General features: G+C 46.1%; 1 protein-coding gene across 2 annotated transcripts in view; it reads left to right on the top strand.

Annotated features, from left to right (window-relative positions):
* The window catches only part of oprl1 (opiate receptor-like 1), a 173,752-nt gene that overhangs the window by 122,850 nt on the left and 27,577 nt on the right, over positions 1 to 23,325 (top strand). The window contains exon 1 of one of the 2 annotated variants that reach the window (XM_078419129.1): positions 20,674 to 20,737. The exons of the other annotated variant lie outside the window; for it this stretch is intronic. The gene's annotated coding sequence lies outside the window, so the exon portion shown is untranslated. Of the gene's footprint in view, positions 1 to 20,673; positions 20,738 to 23,325 lie in introns of those variants that run through there. 2 annotated transcript variants of the gene reach the window in all.

The raw sequence follows: 23,325 nt of genomic DNA, 5'->3' as shown, positions 1-23,325 counted from the left end.
TCAAAAGGTAAAAGTTTGAAAATGTAGCAGATGGTTTTGCGAGATCAGAACTCAAACAAATCATTACTTCTCTTCTTGGCTTTGTGCCACATTTTCAGTCAGTATTTTAATAAATTATTTAAACCTGTACATTTAACCATCATTTTAATAGATTTGGAAATGAGTTTGCAGGCACAGTAAGTTATTAAGAAGGTAAATGCAGTGTTGACCTTTATTGCAAAGAGGGTGGCATACATGATTAAGGAATTAGACTGAAAGAGAGTCATACAGTCATAGCCATACAGTGTGGAAACAGGCCCATGCCAACCAACATGATCCAGCTACATTAATCCCACCTGCCTGCGTTAGGCCCATAGCCCTCCAAACCTGTCCTATCCAAGTACCTGAGCTCTTGGAGATATATAAAATCAAGATGAGCTTAGATATGGTAAAAAGTCATAGTTTTCCCCCCAGGTTATGTCATAGAGTCATACAGTGTATAAATAGGCCCTTATCCCTCTAAACCTGTCCTATCCATGGACCTGTCCAAATGGATAAATGAAATCATAAGATCATATGATGGGCCAAGTGGCCTAATACTGTTCCTATGTCTTTAAATGATATGATCTTATAAGATATAGAAGCAGAATTAGGGACATTAGTCTTTGTCTCTTGATCTATTATGCTGCAATGCTGAGAATTATATTGTGCATTCTGTACCTTGTCTTTTGGTTTACCTATTGTACTTGAGTTTGGCTTGATAGTATTTATGTATAGTATTATCTGATTTAGTTTAGTTTAGTTCAGTTTAGAGATACAGCATGGAAAAATGCCCTTTGGCCCACCGATTCCACGCTGATCATTGATCACCCTTCCAAGTCAATCTCCACCACCACACACTCTACACTGACAAACTGCATCACTGAAATAAAATCTTGGCTTCAATCAAATTTCCTCAAACTCAATTGCAACAAATCTGAAATCATCATCATTGGTCCAAAAACGCTCACCAAATCCACCCAAAACTTCATCCTCAATATTGATGGTCTCCCAGTATCCACCTCCCCTCACATCCGGAATCTTGGAATCATCTTTGATCAAACCCTCTCCTTCGACAAACACATCAAACACATCACAAAGACAGCCTTCTTCCACCTCAAAAACATTGCCCGTCTCCGTCCATCCCTCTCCTCCACAGCTGCAGAAACCCTCATCCACGCCTTCATCACCTCCCGTCTGGACTACTGCAACAGCCTCCTCTATGGCGCACCCTCAAAAATCATCAGTAAACTTCAATACATTCAAAACTCCGCTGCCCGTCTACTCACCCACACCCCGATCCGTGACCATATCACCCCCGTCCTTTACAAACTCCACTGGCTCCCCATCCCCCAGAGAATCCAGTACAAAATCCTCCTCATAATCTACAAAGCCCTCCATAACCTGGCCCCATCCTACCTGACCGACCTCCTCCACAGGCACCCTCCCACCTGCACCCTCCGCTCTGCTGCTGCAAATCTCCTATCCCCCCACATCCGGACCAAACTCAGATCCTGGGGGGACAGGGCTTTCTCCATCGCTGCTCCCACCCTATGGAACTCACTACCCCAAACCATTAGAGACTCCTCCACACTCACCACATTCAAAACATCGCTGAAGTCTCACCTGTTCAGTACTGCCTTCAACCACTGAAGGTCATCTCACCGTCTGTCTCCTTTCTCTGTTCGTTTACTTATTTACTTATTTATCTATTTATTCATTTCCCTATGTTCTCTAAATCTCTGTAAAGCGTCTTTGAGTATATGAAAAGCGCTATATAAATGTAATGCATTATTATTATTATTATTATTATGTTATCCCACTTTCTCATAAGCTCTCTGCACATTAAAGGCTACTTTACAGAAGCCAATTAACCTACAAACCTGCATATCTTTGGATTGTGGGAGGAAACCGGAGCACCAGAGGGAGAACATGCAAACTCCAGTCAGGAGAAGGGTCCCGACCTGAAACATCACCGTCCTTTTTCTCCAGAGATGCTGCCCGACCCTCTGTGTTACTCCAGCACTTTGTGTCCATCTTTGGTATAAACCAGCGTTTACAGTTCTGTGTTTCTGCACGCAAACTCCAGATAGATAGCATCCCAAGATCTGGACCGAACTCAGGTCTCTGGCACTGTCAGGCAGCAGCTCTACAGGGGAAAGAAAAATCACACATGATAGAACAGCGGAGTAGGCTTAGTGGGCCAAATGGCCTACTTCAGCACCTACAACCTATGAACTTGCCAGCTGCCCGAAATTTATAATCCATCCACAATAATTGGCCAAGAGTGGAATGGTTGTACTAGAAACTGCTTTATTTATAATGTTATACTTATATAACAATAACTTATGATGATGAGTCTGATGTAATATGTAAGCTTTCGCCTTCACAGTTACAAGATATTATTGTTGTTAGCAGATGCTAAGAACACTGAGAGATGGATGTCCGTTAAGGACATTTTGCAAGGTTAATTAGGAAGTAAGACTCTCCCAGTGGCCTGTTGTTTTGTTTAATATCAAAGGAAAATTTGTAGGAAATTAATATTTGTCCTTACATTGAGATTACCCCATGCTTCTGTGACTGAAGTGTGATCCTTTGAAGTTAAAATAAAGGAATGATGTTGTTCTTATTTTGTGAACTGCTAATTATTTTGAATATGTATTTGGCTGAGCAAATGCTTCTTTAATGGCCACATTTAATGTAATAGGATTCTTTGTGCAATTAGCACCAGGATCAATGGGCAAGATGGCCTTTTATCTCCCTACAGCCATCGAAAAATATTAACACAAAATTGCTTTCAAAGTTTGAAGGAATAGTTTTTTGTATGACAGCAATTATCAATCACCCGTTCACACTAGGTCAACTTTATCCGACTTTTCACATCCACTCCCTAAACACTAGGGGCAATTTACAGGGCCCAATTAACCTACAAACCCGCACGCCTTTGATGGTAGACACAAGATGCTGGAGTAACTCAGCGGGTCAGGCAGCATCTCTGGAGAGAAGGAATGGGTGACGTTTCGGGTCGAGACCCTTCTTCAGACTGATGTCAGTGGATGGGGCGGGACAAAGATAGGATGTAGTCGGAGACAGGCAGACTGGTGGGAGAACTGGGAAGGGGGGAGGAAGAGAGAGGGAAAGCACGTCTTTGAGATGTGGGAGAAAACCAGAGCACCTGGTGGAAACCCACGTGGTCACAGAGAGAACGTGCAAACTCCACACAGACAGCACCCGAGGTCAGGATTGAACCTGGGTCTCTGGTGCTGTGAGGTAGCAACTCTACCAGCTGCACCACTACGCTGCCAAGTTTTGATTGGGTCGCATGCCAAACAAGGCTTTTAACTGTACCTCGATACCCGTGGCAATAATAAACCTGAACCTAAGTGGAATGAATGCATGGATGGAGAATTAAAATAAATGAAATATCACAAATATGAGTTAGACTGTGCTTCAGTCTGAAGAAGGGTCTCGACACGACCCATTCCTTCTCTCCAGAGATGCTGCCTGACCCGCTGAGTTACTCCAGCATTTTGCGTCTGCCTTCGATTTAAACCAGCATCTGCAGTTCTTTCCTACAAAGTTAGAATGTGCTGCAGTGGATGCAGCAAATTTTCTAACTTTATGAAAAAATATTAATCAACCATGTGAAAACCTTTGTCGTCTACTGGCTTAGTCAGAGCAGTTATTTTCTCGCACTCGGTATAAAGAATTGATAAGGTGTGCAGGAAAAAACGGCAGATGCTGGTTTAAATCGAAGGTTTAAATCTTCAGTCCGAAGAAGGGTCTCGACCCAAAACATCAGTCATCCCTTCTCTCCAGAGATGCTGCCTGAGTTACTCCAGCATTTTGTGTCTACCCGAGAATTGATCAGGATCAGCATCTCCCCCTCTGTTATCAGGCTTCTGAACGGTCCTTCCATAAGCTAGGGCACTGTCTGATTCACCTCTACCCCATTGCAGACATTGAACTTTGTCTCTGGAACTGGATGCGCTACAATGCTGAGAACTATATTCTGCGCTCTGTATCTTGCCCTTTGCTTCACCTATTGTACTTGAGTTTGTCGTGACTGGATTTATGTACAGCATTATCTCATTTGATTGGATAACCTGCAAAACAAACGTCTTCACTGAGACATGTGACAATAATAGTAAACCTAAACCTAATCCTAACATTCTTTTATATTAAAAAAAGACACAAAGTGCTGGAGTAACTCAATGGGGTGAGGCAGCACCTCTGGGGAATGAATGGATGAATGAATGAATGAATGAATGAATGAATGAATGAATACTTTATTGTCACATGTGACAAGTTTGAGAAATTCTTTGTTTTGCATGCCCAAGGTATCTATCCATGTCTTTATGGTTCTTTATGACAAAAGGAGTTGAGTACAGGAGCAAAGAGGTCCTTCTGCAGTTGTACAGGGCCCTAGTGAGACCGCACTTGGAGTACTGTGTGCAGTTTTGGTCTACAAATTTGAGGAAGGACATTCTTGCTATTGAGGGCGTGCAGCGTAGGTTCACTAGGTTAATTCCCAGAATGGCGGGACTGTCATATGTTGAAAGACTGGAGCGACTCAGCTTGTATACACTGGAATTTAGAAGGATGAGAGGGGATTTTATTGAAACATATAAGATTATTAAGGGATTGGACACGTTAGAGGCAGGAAACATGTTCCCAATGTTGGGGGACTCCAGAACCAGGGGCCACAGTTTAAGAATAAGGGGTAGGCCATTTAGATCAGAGATGAGGGAAACCTTTTTCAGTCAGACAGTTGTAAATCTGTGGAATTCTCTGCCTCAGAAGGTAGTGGAAGCCAATTCTCTAGATGCATTCAAGAGAGGGAAAGATAGAGCTCTTAAAGATAGCGGAGTCAGGGGGTATGGGGAGAAGGCAGGAACGGAGTGCTGATTGTGAATGATCAGCCATGCTCACATTGAATGGTGGTGCTGGCTCGAAGGGACGAATGGCCTCCTCCTGCACCTATTGTCTATTGTCTATTGTCTATTGGTTCCCTTTATGTGGTGACTCTTTGCATATGCACCCAAGGTATGCAAAGAATCACCACATAAAGGGCGCCGTCAGACATGGATAGATGACGTTTGGAGGCGGGACCCATCTTTCATATCATGTTTTTCAAACCTTGTTTTCTGATAGTGAAGGAAAGGTGCTTGCAGCTTCATTTATGTTCCATTCCACCCAATGTAATGGCAAATAGGGGTTGCCAACTTCCTCACTCCCAAATACGGGACAAAGGGTGACGTCACCGCCCCGCGCCCCCACGTGACCTCACCCAGCCAGCGGGCACGTGCTCCCGCTCCACCAATGGCGGCCGCCCGGGCCAGGAGCACGTGGCCGCTGGCTGGATGAGGTCACGTGGGGCGCGGGGCGGTGACGTCACCCTTTGTCCCGTATTTGGGAGTGAGGAAGTAGGCAACCCTACTAATACGTGACAAGGGCAGTCTAATTTAGCCCAAAATACGGGATGTCCCGGCTAATACGGGACAAGTTGGTAACCCTAATGGCAAACCTCCTCATCGCTCCGAATCCACACAGAAGCGTTGATTTGATGTGTTCCTGTGATTACTGAAGCCAATAGCTACGATGCAGAAATTGCATCTTGATGACTTGAATGTTTCTGCAGTATTCCTCAGGTCCCAAACTAATTTACAAAAGGATGTTGAGTTGAATATGTGTGGGTATAATTCTGCCTATTCTTTTCACGTGTCGATGTGGCAGGCAAGTGGTTTCTACGCTCTCTTTAATTCCTTCTCAACCGACTGAGGGATTTAAACGAAACTGATGTCAAACACAGATTTTGTAATTTAGTTGAAAAGCATCGTCAGCAGGGGGGCTGCTATGTTTATCTCGTTCAAATTCATGTTGCATTCCAGTGCCACTCGGAACATTCAAGGTTATATTTTGTGAATCTGTGAGAATGCGAGCCTTTTGGAGAACCCTTGGAGCAATGATGCACTTGACACGGTCATTGACGTTGGCACAGGGGATTGTCTCACTGCATAAAGTCTTACAGCGTGGAAACAGGCCCTTCGGCCCACGCCGGCCAACATGCCCCATCAACACTAGTCCCACCTGCCTGCATTTGGCCCGTATCCCTCTAATCCTGTCCTATCCATGTACCTGTCCCTCTAACCTGTCCTATCCATGTACCTGTCTAAATATTTCTTAAACATTGCGATAGTACCTGCCTCAACTACCTCCCACCCACCACCCTTCTATACACCCACCACCCTTTGTGAGAAGTTACCCCTCAGGTGCCTATTAAATCTTTCCCCCTCTGTCCTCTGGTTCTTGATTACCCTACTCTGGGCAAGAAACTCTGTGCCTCTGTATATATATATATATATATATATGTGTATACTAGACCAAGTGGATCCGTTGGGTCCAAACCTCTCCTGCATTGGTGCAGCACCCTCTCCTCCTCTTCCCTCCCCCCTCCCTCCTCCCCCCTCCTTCCCCCTTCCCTCCTCCCCTCCACCTTGCCCCTCCCCCTCCCCTCACCCCTCCCTCCCTTCTCCCCTTCCCTCCTTCCCTCCCCCCTTCCCTCCCCCTCCCCCCTCCCTACACCCCTCGCCCCCCCTCCCCCTCCCTCCACCCCCCTCCACCCTCCCCTCCCCCTCCCCTCCCCCTCCCCCCACTCCATCACCCTCATCCCCCTTATCCTCCTTCCTCCCTCCTCCCTCCCCCCCCCCCCCTCCCTCCCTAGGAGATAGATTTAAACTTTAAAATGTGAATAACCTTAAAAATATAACACCGATTTCAATGAAACTTCTTCCATTAGCACCAAAGGGACGACGGTGAGTAAGGTGGGCCTAGAATTATCATCATATCATATATATACAGCCGGAAACAGGCCTTTTTGGCCCACCAAGTCCGTGCCGCCCAGCGATCCCCGTACATTAACACTATCCGACACCCACTAGGGACAATTTTTACATTTTACCCAGCCAATTAACCTACATACCTGTACGTCTTTGGAGTGTGGGAGGAAACCGAAGATCTCGGAGAAAACCCACGCAGGTCACGGGGAGAACGTACAAACTCCTTACAGTGCAGCACCCGTAGTCAGGATCGAACCTGAGTCTCTGGCGCTGCATTCGCTGTAAAGCAGCAACTCTACCGCTGCGCTACCGTGCCACCCTATCGAGCTATCGTGTACCGTTTTGGATGTAGTTCAGGAACAAACAAACAAACAAACAAGAGTTTTAGTGTATAGAGATTGTATATATATTTATATATATATATGGGAAAATAAATTGCAAAACTGATTAAAACATGCCACAGTCAGCATTGCAGTGATTCAAAAGTTTAGCTTACTTTGGTTTATGTTACTTTAGAGATACAGCATGTACACAGGCCGTTCAGCCCGCTGAGTCCGCACCGACCAGCGATCACCCTGTACTTTGGCACTATCCTGCACACTGGGGACAATTTTACAATTTGCAGAAGCCAATTAACCTACAAACCTGCACGTCTTTGGAGTGTGGGAGGAAACCGGAGCATCCGGAGAAAACCCACGCAGGTCACGGGGAGAACGTACAATCTCCGTACAGACAGCACCCGTGGTCAGGATCGAACCTGGGTCTCTGACTACCAGCTGCGCCACCGTGCCGCCCCAGTGTGTCCTGACATTACGTGCAATGCCCATAGACCTCTGCTATGCAGCTGCCACATGCAGCCAAAGCCGTTAGCATTTCCAAAACAGCACTGAACAGTTCCCGAGGAGCACTGACCAGACCACAAGCACAACATGCTGAGAGACGTGAACCTCACTTTCAAGCATTGCGTTCCTATTAAATCTTTTGCCCAATTAAAACTTCCTGATTTGGCAGTGGGAAATGTTTGTTCCTCTGAGAATATTTGGTATGAGCAGCTGGTATTTAAAAGGAAAAGAGGATGGAACTGCAGATGCTGGTGTAAACCAAAGATAGACACAAAATGCTGGAGTAACTCAACGGGACAGGCAGCATCTCTGGAGAGAAGAAATGGGGGACACTTCAGGTCGAGAGACCCTTCTTTAGACTGAGTAATGTAAGAAAATAACTGCAGATGCTGGTACAAATCGAAGGTATTTATTTCACAAAATGCTGGAGTAACTCAGCGGGACAGGCAGCATCTCTGGAAAGAACGAATGGGCGACATTGAGACCCTTCTTCAGAATATATTTTTAAAAACACAGTTTTATGCATTTTTGTGAATAGCTTGGACAAGTAAAATATTGATGGGGAGGTCTGACAGTTATAGACTCACACAGCATGGAAACAGGCTCTTCAGCCTAAGTCATCCATGCTGACCAAGATACCCCTTCTAAGCTAGTCCCATTTGCCCACATTTGGTCCACACCCCTCTCAACCTTTCCTATCCATGTACCTGTCCAAGTGTCTTTTGAATGCTGTTATTGTACCTACTGCATAATAATAATAATAATAATAATAATAATAATAATAATAATAATAATAATAATAATTCTCAATCAGTACCCCGTTCCTGCCTCCTCCCCATACCCCCTGACTCCGCTATCCTTAAGAGCTCTATCTAGCTCTCTCTTGAATGCATTCAGAGAATTGGCCTCCACTGCCTTCTGAGGCAGAGAATTCCACAGATTCACAACTCTCTGACTGAAAAAGTTTTTCCTCATCTCAGTTCTAAATGTCCTTACCCCTTATTCTTAAACTGTGGCCCCTTGTTCTGGACTCCCCCAACATTGGGAACATGTTTCCTGCCTCTAACGTGTCCAACCCCTTAATAATCTTATATGTTTCGATAAGATCTCCTCTCATCCTTCTAAATTCCAGTGTACACAAGCCTAGTCACTCCAGTCTTTCAACATATGACAGTCCGGCCATTCCGGGAATTAACCTAGTAAACCTACGCTGCACGCTCTCAATAGCAAGAATATCCTTCCTCAAATTTGGCGCCCAAAACTGCACACAGTACTCCAGGTGCGGTCTCACTAGGGCCCTGTACAACTGCAGAAGGACCTCTTTGCTCCTATACTCAACTCCCCTTGTTATGAAGGCCAACATTCCATTGGCTTTCTTCACTGCCTGCTGTACCTGCATGCCTCCTTTCAGTGACTGATGCACTAGGACACCCAGATCTCATTGTACGTCCCCTTTTCCTAACTTGACACCATTCAGATAATACTCTGCCTTCCTATTCTTACCACCAAAGTGGATAACCTCACACTTATCCACATTAAACTGCATCTGCCTTGCATCCGCCCACTCACACAACCTGTCCAAGTCACCCTGCAACCTCATAGCATCTTCCTCACAGCTCACACTACCACCCAGCTTTGTGTCATCTGCAAATTTGCTAATGGTACTTTTAATCCCTTCATCCCTTCATCCAAAACAGAAAAGACACAGGCTGTTAATAGCAGACAAAGCACAGATTTATATAAAAATCTAATGTAAAATGTAAAATTGAGAGTGTAAAAAAACAAACAAAATCAGTTACAAGCTTGATTCTTCTTGCGTGTCATTCAAATGTTACATCGCTGTCATCGTCTGTCCTGAAAAGGGCGTGGGCTTCCGGCGACAATCAGTGGGAGCCACTACTTGTACAGTAGACAATGGTGGTCGCAGAATTAGCTCAGGACACTTCCAGTATCCAGCCCCACCACACGGACACTTCTGCTATGGGCCCAAAGCTTGATTAAAAAGATATAGTTTTAACTGCCGTAAGAATCTCATTGTTCCCTTTCAGGGACATATAATAATAAAACACTCTTGGCTCATAACTATTTCTTCTACCAACCTCTAATGTTGACACACCTCCCTGAAGCACTCTGTTGCTGTCATGTACATTTATTTTTACTTTCATTGTCTTTCCCAATTGACAAATGGTTTCTGAGGAAACAGCAGGCTGCTGTCTATTGGGAAATGACTCTGACAGCTACCACCTACACTATTATACATTTATCCAACCTGGGCCTTGGTTCTTTATGTTTTCTCATGATACAGTCAAGCGACGTTCAGTTGAAATATGAGTTCAACAATGATTTAACCATTGTTTCAGTTTTCCTGTGCTTCTCACAACCTCTTTAGTCAGAGGGTGGTGAATCTGCGGAATTCTTTGCCGCAGAAGGCAGTGGAGGTCAAGTCAATCGATATTTTTAAGGCAGAGATAGATAGATTCTTGATGAGTACGGGTGTCAGGGGCTATAGGGAGAAGGCAGGAGAATGGGGTTAGGAGAGAGAGATCAGCCACGATTGAATGGCGGAGTATTGATTAGTACGGGTGTCAGGGGCTATGGGGAGAAGGCAGGAGAATGGGGTTAGGAGGGAGAGATAGATCAGCCATGATTGAATGGCGGAGTAGACTTGATGGGCCGAATGGTCTAATTCTGCTCCTATCACTTATGACCTTATGAAGCCTGTGCAATTATTTTTATCTTACTTCTCCCACATGTTTCAGTTTTAGTTTAGAGATACAGCACGGAAACAGGCCCTTCGGCCCACCGAGTCCAGGCCGACCATCGATCGCCCGTTCACACTAGTTCTAAGTTATCCCACTTTCTCATTCGCTCCCGACACACTGGGGGGCAATTTACAGAAGCCAATTAACCACATGGCTTTGGGACGGGAGGAGGAAACCAGAGCACCCGGAGGAAACCCACACGGTCACTGGGAGATCGAGCAAACTTCACACAGACGGCTCCCGAGGTCAGGATCGAACCTGGGTATCTGGTGCTGTGAGGCAGCGGTTCTACCCGCTGTGCCGCTGAGCCATGCTAATTCTACAATTTCCCATTAACTTACTCAGAGCTTTCAGATATACTTGTGGCATTCATGTTATTTACAGTAAATTCACATCATTAAATAAAGAAAATTGTGGGGAAATTAGAAAACATATTTCAGTGTCTTTGTTGATTAAGGGTTATTGCTTCCACAAGAACATTACTGTCTCACTGTCATGCTGGAATAGAAGGCAAATATATTCCACAGATTATCTCCGTGATGTCGATGTGGGGCAGGCATAAACCACGATTATTTTAAAGCAGATTTGCAATTTTGCTTTAGAAGTAAAATGTTGCATTTATCAGGGTAAAGGCTGATTGATCACTTTAAATATTGGTCTCACACAGATTAAAAATGGTATGAATATGCAACTCTCTTTATACCAATTAATTAAAATAATTCAACACCATATTTTTGTTATTTTATTCATCTTGACAAAAATAAATTAATATTTTCCTCCCTGCAGCAACCTGTCATCTTGTATGTTTTTGCAAATTTATATCGAGTAGTTATTATGAAGATGTGAAAGCCTTGGGCAGCTTACAGCCTTATTCAACAGCGTCAAATCACCATCCATTGTTAGTCGTGTTATAATGCATCTATTATTATTTCAGATCTTATTAGGCATATTAAGGTCCTCCTGTCCTCTCGTGACTCAAATGTGTTTACTTTTAGTTTCGTTTTAGTTTTAGAGATACAGCGCGGAAACAGGCCCTTCGGCCCACCGAGTCCGCGCCGACCAGCGATCCCCGCACACTAACACTATCCTACACACACTAGGGGAAATTTACACATACACCAAGCCAATTAACCTACAAACATGCACGTCTTTGGAGTGTGGGAGGAAACCGAAGATCTCGGAGAAAACCCACGCAGGTCACGGGGAGAACGTACAAACTCCGTGCAGACAGCACCCGTAGTCGGGATCGAACCCGGGTCTCCGGCGCTGCATTCGCTGTAAGGCGGCAACTCTACCACTGCACCATGTGCTGTCCACAGTGAGTGGTGTCTCACTGTTTGCATTAGTTTTCTTTTTGTTTTAACATGTCTCGGTAGGCTGGTGAGTTGTGATTTTCCCGCTAACACTAATTAATATTTCAGTTCAGTTTTGGAAAGACGATACATGATTGCTATCCATCCATTTATAGTGTACATTTATATGAGTGATTAAAGTTTAGCGCAAGGTAAAGCTAGTAATGTTCGATCAAAGATAGTCCGAGGGAATCATAGTGAAAGTGAAATGTTGCTTTCGGAACAGGGATTTCAGAGTGTGGAGCGATTGTAATGTGTGATTGTAGATCAGCTTCTGTGGCCGGCACGCACACAGTCACCTGGGTTGGGCACTATCTTGGAAGCATTTTGCACAGAAAACGATTCTTGCACTCCATATTCCACCTGGGCAGCGTACAACCCAGCAGTATGAACGTTGAGTTCTCTAATTTCAGGTAACTCCTGCATTCTCTCCCCTCCCCTCTCTCCGCCCCATCCCCCATCCTAATCGTCCTACCAGTTCCACTGTTCGCATCCTTTATCCCTCTCATTAGCACATCTTCCCCAGCCAACAATGGGGCATTGTGGGCTCCACCCTTCCTGAGGTTGCCGGCCCTGATTTGTTCTGGTCTTTTTGTGCCTCACATTCCCCCCCCCCCCCACCCCCCAACCCCCCACCTCTGCTTCCAGTCTAAAGAAGGGTCCCGACCCGAAACGTCACCTATTCCTTTTCTCCAGAGATGCTGCCTGACCCGCTGAGTTACATAGAAACATAGAAAATAGGTGCAGGAGGAGGCCATTTGGCCCTTCGAACCAGCACCACCATTCATTGTGATCATGGCTGATCATCTACAATCAGTAACCTGTGCCTGCCTTCTCCCCATATCCCTTGATTCCACTAACCCCTTTACTAGCCCCATGACTGCAGCACTTTGGTATAAACCAGATTCAGCAGTTATGTTTTCCCTGTCTAGTCAATCAATAACTTCCCACGGAATCAAAACCACACCATCTGCTTCCTTTGTGAAACATCGACATTTAACCTAATCGAGGATCAGCACAATATTCTTCTTGATGTCCTCGATAAGTTTAACTTCGAGGCCAACTGTTTACATGTTATACATTCATAAAATGATTTAGGTTTCATTTAAAAGTTGCCTACTTATCCTTTCTCAAGATCTCCTTTTGAAATTCATGTTTCTGAAGACTGGATGTGGTGAATATTTTCATGCATTCGCACCCAATGTCAACTCAGTTCCCTTGCAAAAAATCATAACATTTGTCAAGACGGAATTGGAAACAACAGTATGGTGGTTTATACCCAGAAACACACATTAATGTTGGCCCTCAGTTTAGTTTATTTCAGTTTAGTTTATTGTCATGTGTACCGAGGTACAAAGAGCTTTTGTTGTGAGCTATCCGACAGCATAATCATAATATACTTTATTAGCCAAGTATGTTTTAGATTTAGATTTTTTTTATTTAGAGATACAGCGCAGAAACAGGCCCTTCGGCCCACCGGGTCCGCGCCGCCCAGCGATCCCCGCACATTAACACAATCCTACACCCACTAGGGACAATTTTTACATTTGCCCAGCCAATTAACTTACAAACCTGTACGTCTTTGGAGTGTGGGAGGAAACCGAAGATCTCGGAGAAAACCCACGCAGGTCACGGGGAGAACGTACAAACTCCGTACAGACGGCGCCCGTAGTCAGGATCGAACCTGAGTCTCCGGCGCTGCATTCGCTGTAAGGCAACAACTCTACCGCTGTGCCACCGTGCCGCCCGTTTTGCAACATACAAGGAACTTCATTTGCCATACAGTCATAACAGTAAAACGTTTAGTGCAAGGTAAAGCCAGCAAAGTCTGATCAGGGATAGTCCGAGGGTCACCATTGAGGTAGTTAGTAGCTGGCTGTAGTAGCTGGCTGTAGTAGCATGGCTCATGGCTCATGACTCATGGTTCCTTGTTGGTCCACGTTCAGTCCACGAACGTAACTGTTGATGATGTATAGTAATGTGACCAAAATGACAGCACTTAAATAAACATAGCAGCAACATACACTACAGTTGACATGGAATAGGGGGAGAAGGCAGGAACGGGGTACTGATTGTGGATGATCAGCCATGATCGCAGTGAATGGCAGTGCTGGCTCGAAGGGCCGAATAGCCTACTCCTGCACCTATTGTCTAATGACATGGCTTAATTTTAGGTTCACTATTGTCATATTTACTATGGTACAAGAACTTGTTTTTACTTGCTTTCCAATCAGATCAGACAATGCTATATATAAATGCAATCGTCAAAGTCAAGTGCAAAAGGTAGAGTGAAGGGGAAGATACAGAGTGCAGAACATAGTTCTCAGCATTGTGGAGCAACGTTTCATCAGCGACAGTCCAATGTCCACAATGGGGTAGAGGTGAATAGGACAGCACCCTAGCTTATGGAGGGACCGTTCGGAAGCCTGATAACAGAGTGGAAGAAGCTGTTCATGAGTCTGGTGGTGCGCGCTTTCAAGCTTCTGTACCTTCTGCTGGACGAGAGGAGGGAGAAGAAGGAATGACCAGGGTGGGACAGGTCTTTGATTATGTTGATTGTATTTCTGAGGCAGAGTGAAGTGTAGATGGAGTCCGATGACAGGGAGTCTGGTCTGTGTGATTGACTGGACTACATCCACAACTCGTGGAGCTCAGAGATGCTCCTGTCCTCAGTATGAGGAGCCTACCAGGTGGTTATTCTTAGAGCGGCACGGTGGCGCAGCAGTGGAGTCACTGCCTCACAGTGCCAGAGGCCCGGGTTCAATCCTGACTACAGGTGCTGTCTGTGTAGAGTTTGTACATTCTCCCTGTGACAATAGACAACAGACAATAGACAATAGGTGCAGGAGTAGGCCATTCGGCCCTTCGAGCCAGCACCGCCATTCAATGTGATCATGGCTGATCATTCTCAATCAGTACCCCGTTCCTGCCTTCTCCCCATTTCCCCTGACTCCGCTATCCTTAAGAGCTCTATCTAACTCTCTCTTGAATGCATTCAGAGAATTGGCCTCCACTCCCTTCTGAGGCAGAGAATTCCACAGATTCACAACTCTCTGACCGCATGGGTTTTCTCTGGGGGCTCTCACCACTCCAAAGACGTGCAGGTTTGTAGATTGATTGACTTTGGTAAAATTGTACATTGTCCCCAGTATGTAGGACAGTGCAAGTGATCGCGGGTCGGCACGGTCTCGGCGAGCCGAAGGGTCCGTTTCCGCGCTGTATCTCCAAAGTCTAAAGTAAAGTCTAAACTCAATTGAGCAAAGCATAGATTAATTTCCTGTTCTCAGAAGATACGTTCGGAGGATTGGCAGATCTTTGAAACCAACTGGAGCAAACAGCTTTGATAATTGGACCAGGGATCTATTGATGCCGTGGATTCCAGGCAGGTAGATCTGCAAGCTGCTAGTGGGATATAATTGTGATTTGGATCCCAGTGATTATTGATCTGCGGCATTGTGCCGGCCCAGTGTGGTGCGGAGAAGGTAACGCACTTTGCTTTCAGGACAATGATTTTGCAGATTCATCAAAGGAGCACGCTCTTTCTCGAAGTGTTTTAAATCTCCTGTACTCGATGCTTCCCTCCGCTTCTCCCTGAGAACGTAAGGCTGCACATGTTAAGTTTCTCTCTGTGGTCTAGGCTGGGACATTATTCGCAGGCTAGGACTTTATTTCAGGCTAGGAAGTTATTCCTTGCAGCGTAGGAGGACGAGGGGTGATCTTACGGAGGTGTACAAGATCATGAGGGGAGTAGAAAGGGGAGATGCGCAGATTCGGAGTTGGGAGATCAGAGCTCAAGAGGGCAAGCGCTTAAGGTGAGAAGGGAAAGATCTGATAGGAACCTGAGGGGCAACCTTTTCTCTCCGAGGGTGGTGGGTGTATGGAATGAGCTGCCAGAGGAGGGAGTCTAGGCAGGTAGGAGAACATTTGGAGCTGTGCATTGATAGGAATGGTTTAGAGGGATATGGGCCAAATGCAGGTGGGTGGGACTGGTGTAAATGGAGCATCTTGGTTGGCGTGGGTAAGTTGGGCTGATAAGTAAAATTCAATTTAAGAATAATGAGCTAATTTAATTTAATTTTTTAATTTTAATTTTATTTGTCATAAGTAGGTTGGCACAGGATCAACGATACAAAGAAATGTATTTGACAAGCCAACGGGTCACCTCAGCAGTATTATTCCAAGGATAAATAAGATTAAAAAGACATTAGTAAGATAAAAAGACAATATTAAAATAATCAACGTATATGATGTGAAATGTGTTTATGAGTTCAGAAGCCTGATGGCCTGATGGTAGAAACTGTTCTTAAGTCTGGTGGTACGTGCAACCATACTCCTGTATCGTCTGCCTGATGGTAACAAGGAGAACAGCCTGCGTGCTGGGTGGCTGTGGTCCTTGATGATGCTGCGTGCCTTCCGCAGGCACCGCCGGTAGAGAATATCCTGAATGGCCGGGAGACAGTTGCCAGTGATGTGCTGTGCCGTCTTCACCACTCTCTGTAGTGATTTGTGGCTGTGGGCAGAACAGTTCCCGTACCAGACTGTAATGCAGCCCGTCAGCAGGCTCTCGATGGTGCATCTGTAGAAGTTTGTGAGGATGCTGGCATTCATGCCAAACTTCCTCAGTCTCCTCAGGAAAAAGAGCCGCTGGTTGGGCCTTCTTTGTTATTGTGTCCGTGTGCAGTGTCCAGGAAAGGTCCTCAGTGATGTGCACACCGAGGAACTTAAAGCTGCTGACCCTTTCAACCTCAGCATCACCGATGTGGATGGGGAGGTGTCCACTCCCCCTGCTGTCCCCTGTAGTCTACCATCATCTCTTTAGTTTTGCTGACATTGAGAGAGAGGTTATTTTCCTGGCACCAGCTGTTTAGTGCCTTTACCACCTCTCTGTAGCTGAAAACAATTATGATTCTGTTCATTCCATAAGATAAGATTTAGTTTTAGTTTAGTTCAGAGATACAGCGCTGAAACAGGCCCTTTCGGCCCACCGGGTCCGCGCCGACCAGCGATCCCCGCACACTAACACTATCCTACACACACTAGGGACAATTTAAAAAAAACATTTACCAAGCCAATTAACCTACAAACCTGCACGTCTTTGGAGTGTGGGAGGAAACCGACGATCTCGGAGAAAACCCACGCAGGTCACGGGGAGAACGTACAAACTCCGTACAGACGGCGCCCGTAGTTGGGATCGAACCCGGGTCTCCGTCGCTGCATTCGCTGCAAGGCGGCAACTCTACCGCTGCGCCACCGTGACGCATTACAATTCATAAGTGGCACAGTGATACAGCTGGCTGAGCTGCTGCCTCACAGCGCCAGAGACAGCGGTTTAATTCTGACCTCGGGTGCTGTCTGTGTGGAGTTTGCACGTTCTCCCTGTGAGCGCGTGGGTTCCCTTCGGGTGCTCCGGTTTCTTCCCACATCCCAAAGACGTGCGGGTTTTTAGATTAATTGTCCCTCTGTAAAACACCTCTAGTGTGTAGGGAGTGGATGAGAAAGTGGGATAACATGGAACTTGTGTGAATGGGTGGTTGGCGGTTGGCGGTGGGCTTAAGGGCCTGTTTCCGAGCTGTATCTATAAAATAAACTAATTGAGGATGGCCACTGATCCAAATTAACAGATTGCTTAGAGATTTGCTATTTACTCAAACCTGCAAGAGCTGCAGTATTTTCTGCTGTAACTGTGCTCAAGGAATTGATAACCCATTGCAAACGTCTATTTAATAGGGGCACTATCCTCCACTGCCAATTTATACTATTCAATCGATTGCTTTGGGAACGACAGCTTTGGAAGACCTTGCCTTTGCAACACCAACTATTCATCATTGTCCACAAAATATGTCCATGATCACAAAAGCAGAATACCGTTGACACTGGGAATTTGTAATAAAAACCGAAAAACGTCCAACGGTTTGGCCTTCAGAGGTGGAGAGAGAGACTGAATTAGCATTTCAGGATAATAACATCGTGCCATGAGAGTGCAGAAGGCTAGCGGGTGATCTGATAAAGGTTTTAGTTTTTAGTTTAGAGATACAGCGCAGAAACACGCCCCTCGGCCCACCGAGTCCGCGTCGACCAGCGATCCCCGCACACACACTGGGGATAATTTACAATTTCACCAAGCCAAATTAACCTACAAACCTGCACATCATTGGAATGTGGGAGGAAACTGGAACACCCAGAGAAAACCCACGCAGGTCATGAGGAGAACGTACAAACTCGATATAGACAGCACTCATGGGCAGGATCGAACCCGGGTCTCTGGCACTGTAAGGCAGCAAATCTACCGCTGCGCCACCGTGTCATCCTGAAATCATGTATAAAATCGTGATGGGGAATAGATAGAGTGAATGCATGGACTCTTGAACCAAGGGTAGGGGAATCAAGAACCAGAGGACATCGGTTTAAGGTGATGAAACAGGGAAATGGGGATGCTGGTTTTCCCAGGAAAGACACAAAATGTTAGAGTAACTCAGCGGGTCAGGCAGCATCTCTGGAGAACGTGGACAGGTGACGTTTTGGATCGGGACCGTTCTTCAAGATAATTACCTCGCATGAGAAATGGTTTTAACCAAAATGATTTTGGGGTAAAGCTGAATCCAGAATCGAAACATTTAACCTAAAATATTTTCAGATGTTGAGGGAATTTTGGATGGGTAATGTGGCCATGCAAGATGGCCGCCCCGAAGGTGAGAATTTCTTGGGGCAGCGATGGGAGATGAAATGGCCATGCCAACTTCTTCCATGCACGGTTGGGCCGAGGGGGGAGGGACCGGAAGGGGGTGTGGGGGGGAGAGGGGAGGGGGGAGGGTGGGGGGAGAGGGGAGGGAGGGAGGGGGGGGATGGGGGAAGGGGTGAAGGGGATGTAAACTTAAGAGTGTGATCAATATGTGGATCACACACCAATCGCGACCAGTCAGTCCCAGCAGAGAGTGGAGCGTGCAGAGACAGCCTGTAATCACACAGTCTGAGTGTGGGCAGATGGCTCCACTTTGCTCGTGATTAAAGGGACAGAGACACACCTCACTGCACTCCTCCTAAACGCACCACAGGCATCTGAGTGGATCTGCAATGAGCTCACTTTCAAAGACACTACGAAGATAGACACAAAATGCTGGAGTAACTCAGTGGGTCAGGGAGCATCTCTGGAGAGAAGGAATGGGTGACGCTCTGGGTCGGGCCCCTTCTTCAGACTGAGAGTCAGGGGTAAGGAATATGAGAGATACAGATGGTGATGTAGAGAGGTGTTGGACAAATGAATGAAAGATATGCAAGGGCCCTGTTTCAAAGACACTGTTTCAACTGAGGTCTCTCTGGTAAACAACGTGTTCATTGACTAGCATTTTCCAAGGCTGCCTTTACAGTTAGCGATCAATAATTTGACATTAATTAAACAAAGCTGCCATCACAGACACCTGCTGCTCCACAGGGAGACCTCCAGCCATGGTTCAATGCCTGGGCCTCGTTGTCCATCAAAGTCAAGGTCAATTTCCACATCACGGGCTCTCTCTGGGTGATGTTGGCAAATCTCTGCCATTTCTTCCTGGTTTTCTGCTCGTGAGGCCCAGAGATTTGATTTCGGGCTGGATCTACACTTCACTCTGCCTGTGGAAGGCAGCCGATATAATCAAGGACCATTTACACCCCGGTTATTCCTCCTCCTCTCCTCTCTAATTGTGCAGAAGATACAAAAGATACAAAAGGGCGCACCACCAGATGGAGGAACAACTTTTCCCCCTCTGTTATCAGTCTACCGAACAGTCCTTTCACAATCTAATGGCATAGCCCAATCTTCCAATTTACCACATTGGGGCCCTTGCACTTTTCTTAACCTGCACTTTCTCTGTAACTGTAACACGATAAACGTTCTATGACTCTGTCAAGGAGCACACCTGTTGTGATGGTGATCAATCTAGCGACACACTTCCCTTAAGCTATGTGGCATTCATCTTCACTGATCACTAAAAATCCTACAATTCTTCTTGTCCCAATGGATCCCTTACACAATGGAGTGGGGTTTGGAGAAGAAATTCAGTGGAGCATGTAGATTCCATCTCATCATACAATCTCCATGCTAGAGAGGGGATGGGGAAGGAGGGAGAGAGAGAGGGGGGGAGAGGGTGAGGAGAGAGAGGGAGAGAGAGAGAGGGAGAAAGAGAGAGAGAGAGAGAGAGAGAGAGAGAGAGAGAGAGAGAGAGAGAGAGAGAGAGAGAGAGAGAGAGAGAGAGAGAGAGAGAGAGAGAGAGAGAGAGAGAGAGAGAGAGAGAGAGAGAGAGAGAGAGAGAGGGGGAGAGGAGAGAGAGAGAAAGAGAGAAAGAGAGAGAGGGAAAGGGAGATAGAGAGGCGGAGGATCAAGGAGAGAGGAAGCGTGATTTAGAGAGAGAATGACAGAGGGAGTGGAGAGTGAGAGGGAGAAAGAGAGAGGGAGGGAGAGAGAGGGGGAGAGGGAGGGAGAGAGATAGAGGGAGATGGATAGGGAGAGAGAGGATGAAAGAGCAGTATTTCAAGGTTCGAGATTAGGCTCTAAATTTCCTGGGTTGCCTTGCAAAATTACCCATGCAGGTATTAACTTCAACATCACAAAAAACAAGAATTTACTTTTAATAATTCTGAAGCACAAACCAAATCAATGACAAAACACAGATTTAATTAGATGGGGAGATAATAAATGAGCTGTTGTAGATAATTCCAACTTCTATTAAAAAAACATTTAAACAGTGTGAAAATGAACTGTAGATGCTGGTTTATACCAAAGATAGACACAAAGTGCTGGAGTAAGTCAGCGGGTGAGGCAGTGCCTCTGACGAAAAAGGATGGGTGATGTTTCTGGTCGGAACACTTCTTCAGACTGGACCGAACAGGTCCCCTCTCTCTCTCCGTCCCTCCCCGACCCTGGTCGTTGAACTAGTTTCAATGTCGTTCTGGTGAGTTTCATTGCCTGTAACTCGTTCTCACCTAGCCCACAGCTAACAATGCAATGCCCTGTTTCCATTATCATCATTACCGTTTGCATGTTTTTCATTCATTTGTTCCGTATCTCGCTACATCACCGTCGATATCTCCCTTTCCTATGACTCTCAGTCTGAAGAAGGGTCTCGACCCGAAACGTCACCCATTCCTTTTCTCCAGAGATGCTGCCTGTCCCGCTGAGTTACTTTTGTGTCCATCTTCGACTTCCAAAATAATTCAACGCTGCTGTGCTTTACCTGTCTGCTTATTGCCAAACTTTAAAAGTGATTCATAATCACAAAGACTTTTAATTGAATATTTTGTTCTTTTAAAAAAAAAGCATTCTTTATTTTATGGGCTGTGTCAGTAAGTGGGCTGCTTGCTGCAAGAGTAATTAAATTGATTAAACATTCCCTTTGGGTGCAGCCATCAAGATTAACCAGCTGCCATAGTAATACACTTTCTCAGCTACTTCCGAAAAGATGATCACGGGCTGAAGATTTTCTACAAAAACAAAAGACTTGTTAAACCACAAAGCAATGTTCAGTTCTCTGCAACGAGGGGTAAATTCATGTCCACATTGCTCCAGAAAACATGGTGAATCACACCCGTTATTAATTGCCGAGGGTTGTTTACAAGAACATTGGATAACTCATCTCGTTATGATAAGAAGACTAGTCCAAGTGTGGACCCGTTGGGTCCAAACCTTTCCTGCATTGGTGCAGCACCCCCTCCTCCCCTCCCCTCCCCCTCAGCCCTCCCCCATCCACTTCACCCCTCCCTCCCCCTCTCCCCCCCACCCACTCCCCCTTCACCCCATCCCCCTTCCCCCCATCCCCCTTCCCCCCATCCCCCCGATGATCAGTGAAGAGGAATGCCACATAGCTTAAGGGAAGTGTGTCGCTAGATTGATCACCATCAGGTGTGCTCCTTGACAGAGTCAGAGAACGTTTATCGTGTTACAGTTACAGAGAAAGTGCAGGTTAAAAAAGTGCAAGGGCCCCAATGTGGTAAATTGGAAGGTGGGGCTATGCCATTAGATTGTGAAAGGACTGTTCGGTAGACTGATAACAGAGGGGGAGAAGTTGTTCCTCCATCTGGTGGTGCGCCCCTTCGTATCTTTTGTATCTTCTGCACAATTAGAGAAGGAGGAATAACTAGGGGGTAAATGGTCCTTGATTATATCGGCTGCCTTCCGCGGGCAGCGTGAAGTGTAGATCTGTGGAATTCTCTGCCTCAGAAGGCAGTGGAGGCCAATTCTCTGAATGCATTCAAGAGAGAGCTAGATAGAGCTCTTAAGGATAGCGGAGTCAGGGGGTATGGGGAGAAGGCAGGGACGGGGTACTGATTGAGAATGATCAGCCATGATCACATTGAATGGCGGTACTGGCTCGAAGGGCCGAATGGCCTCCTCCTGCATCTATTGTCTATTGTCTATTGTCTAGATCCAGCCTGAAATCAGATCTCTGGGCCTCACGAGCAGAAAACCAGGAAGAAATGGCAGAGATTTGCCAACATCACCCAGAGAGAGCCCGTGATGTGGAAATTGACCTTAACTTTGATGGACAACGAGGCCCAGGCATTGAACCATGGCTGGAGGTCTCCCTGTGAAGCAGCAGGTGTCTGTGATGGCAGCCTTGTTTAATTAATGTCAAATTATTGATCACTAACTGTAAAGACAGCCTTGGAAAATGCTAGTCAATGAACACGTTGTTTACCAGAGAGACCTCAGTTGAAACAGTGTCTTTGAAACAGGGCCCTTGCATATCTTTCATTCATTTGTCCAACACCTCTCTACATCACAGTCTGTATCTCTCGTATTCCTTACCCCTGACTCTCAGTCTGAAGAAGGGGCCCGACCCAGAGCGTCACCCATTCCTTCTCTCCAGAGATGCTGCCTGACCCACTGAGTTACTCCAGCATTTTGTGTCTATCTTTGTAGTGTCTTTGAAAGTGAGCTCCCTGCAGATCCACTCAGATGCCTGTGGTGCGTTTAGAAGGAGTGCAGTGAGGTGTATCTGTGTCCCTTTAATCACGAGCAAAGTGGAGCCATCTGCCCACACTCAGACTGCGTGATTACAGGCTGTCTCTGCACGCTCCACTCTCCGCTGGGACTGACTGGTCGTGATCGGTGTGTGATCCACATATTGATCACACTCTTAAGTTTACATTTAGATTTAGGTCTATTATTGTCACGTGATTGACAGGTTCGTGAGAATGTCAGGGGTTATGGGGAGAAGGCAGGAGAGTGGGGTTAGGAGAGAGAGAGAGAGAGAGAGAGAGAGAGAGAGAGAGAGAGAGAGAGAGAGAGAGAGAGAGAGAGAGAGAGAGAGAGAGAGGTAGATCAGCCGTGATTGAATGGTGGTGTGTACACGATGGGCCGAATGGCCTAATGCTGCTCCTAGATCGTATGAGCTTATGAATGTGTATGGAGACACAGTGAGAAGCTTTTGTTTGTGTGCTATCCAGACAAATCACACAATGCTGGGGTGGCACGGTGGCACAGCGGTAGAGACCCGGGTTCCATCCTTACTGCGGGAGCTGTCTGCATGGAGTTTGCACG

The sequence above is a fragment of the Rhinoraja longicauda genome, chromosome 22 (assembly GCF_053455715.1).
Source record: "Rhinoraja longicauda isolate Sanriku21f chromosome 22, sRhiLon1.1, whole genome shotgun sequence".
Lineage (NCBI taxonomy): Eukaryota > Metazoa > Chordata > Chondrichthyes > Rajiformes > Arhynchobatidae > Rhinoraja > Rhinoraja longicauda.
This window is presented reverse-complemented; position numbering and strand designations above follow the sequence as displayed.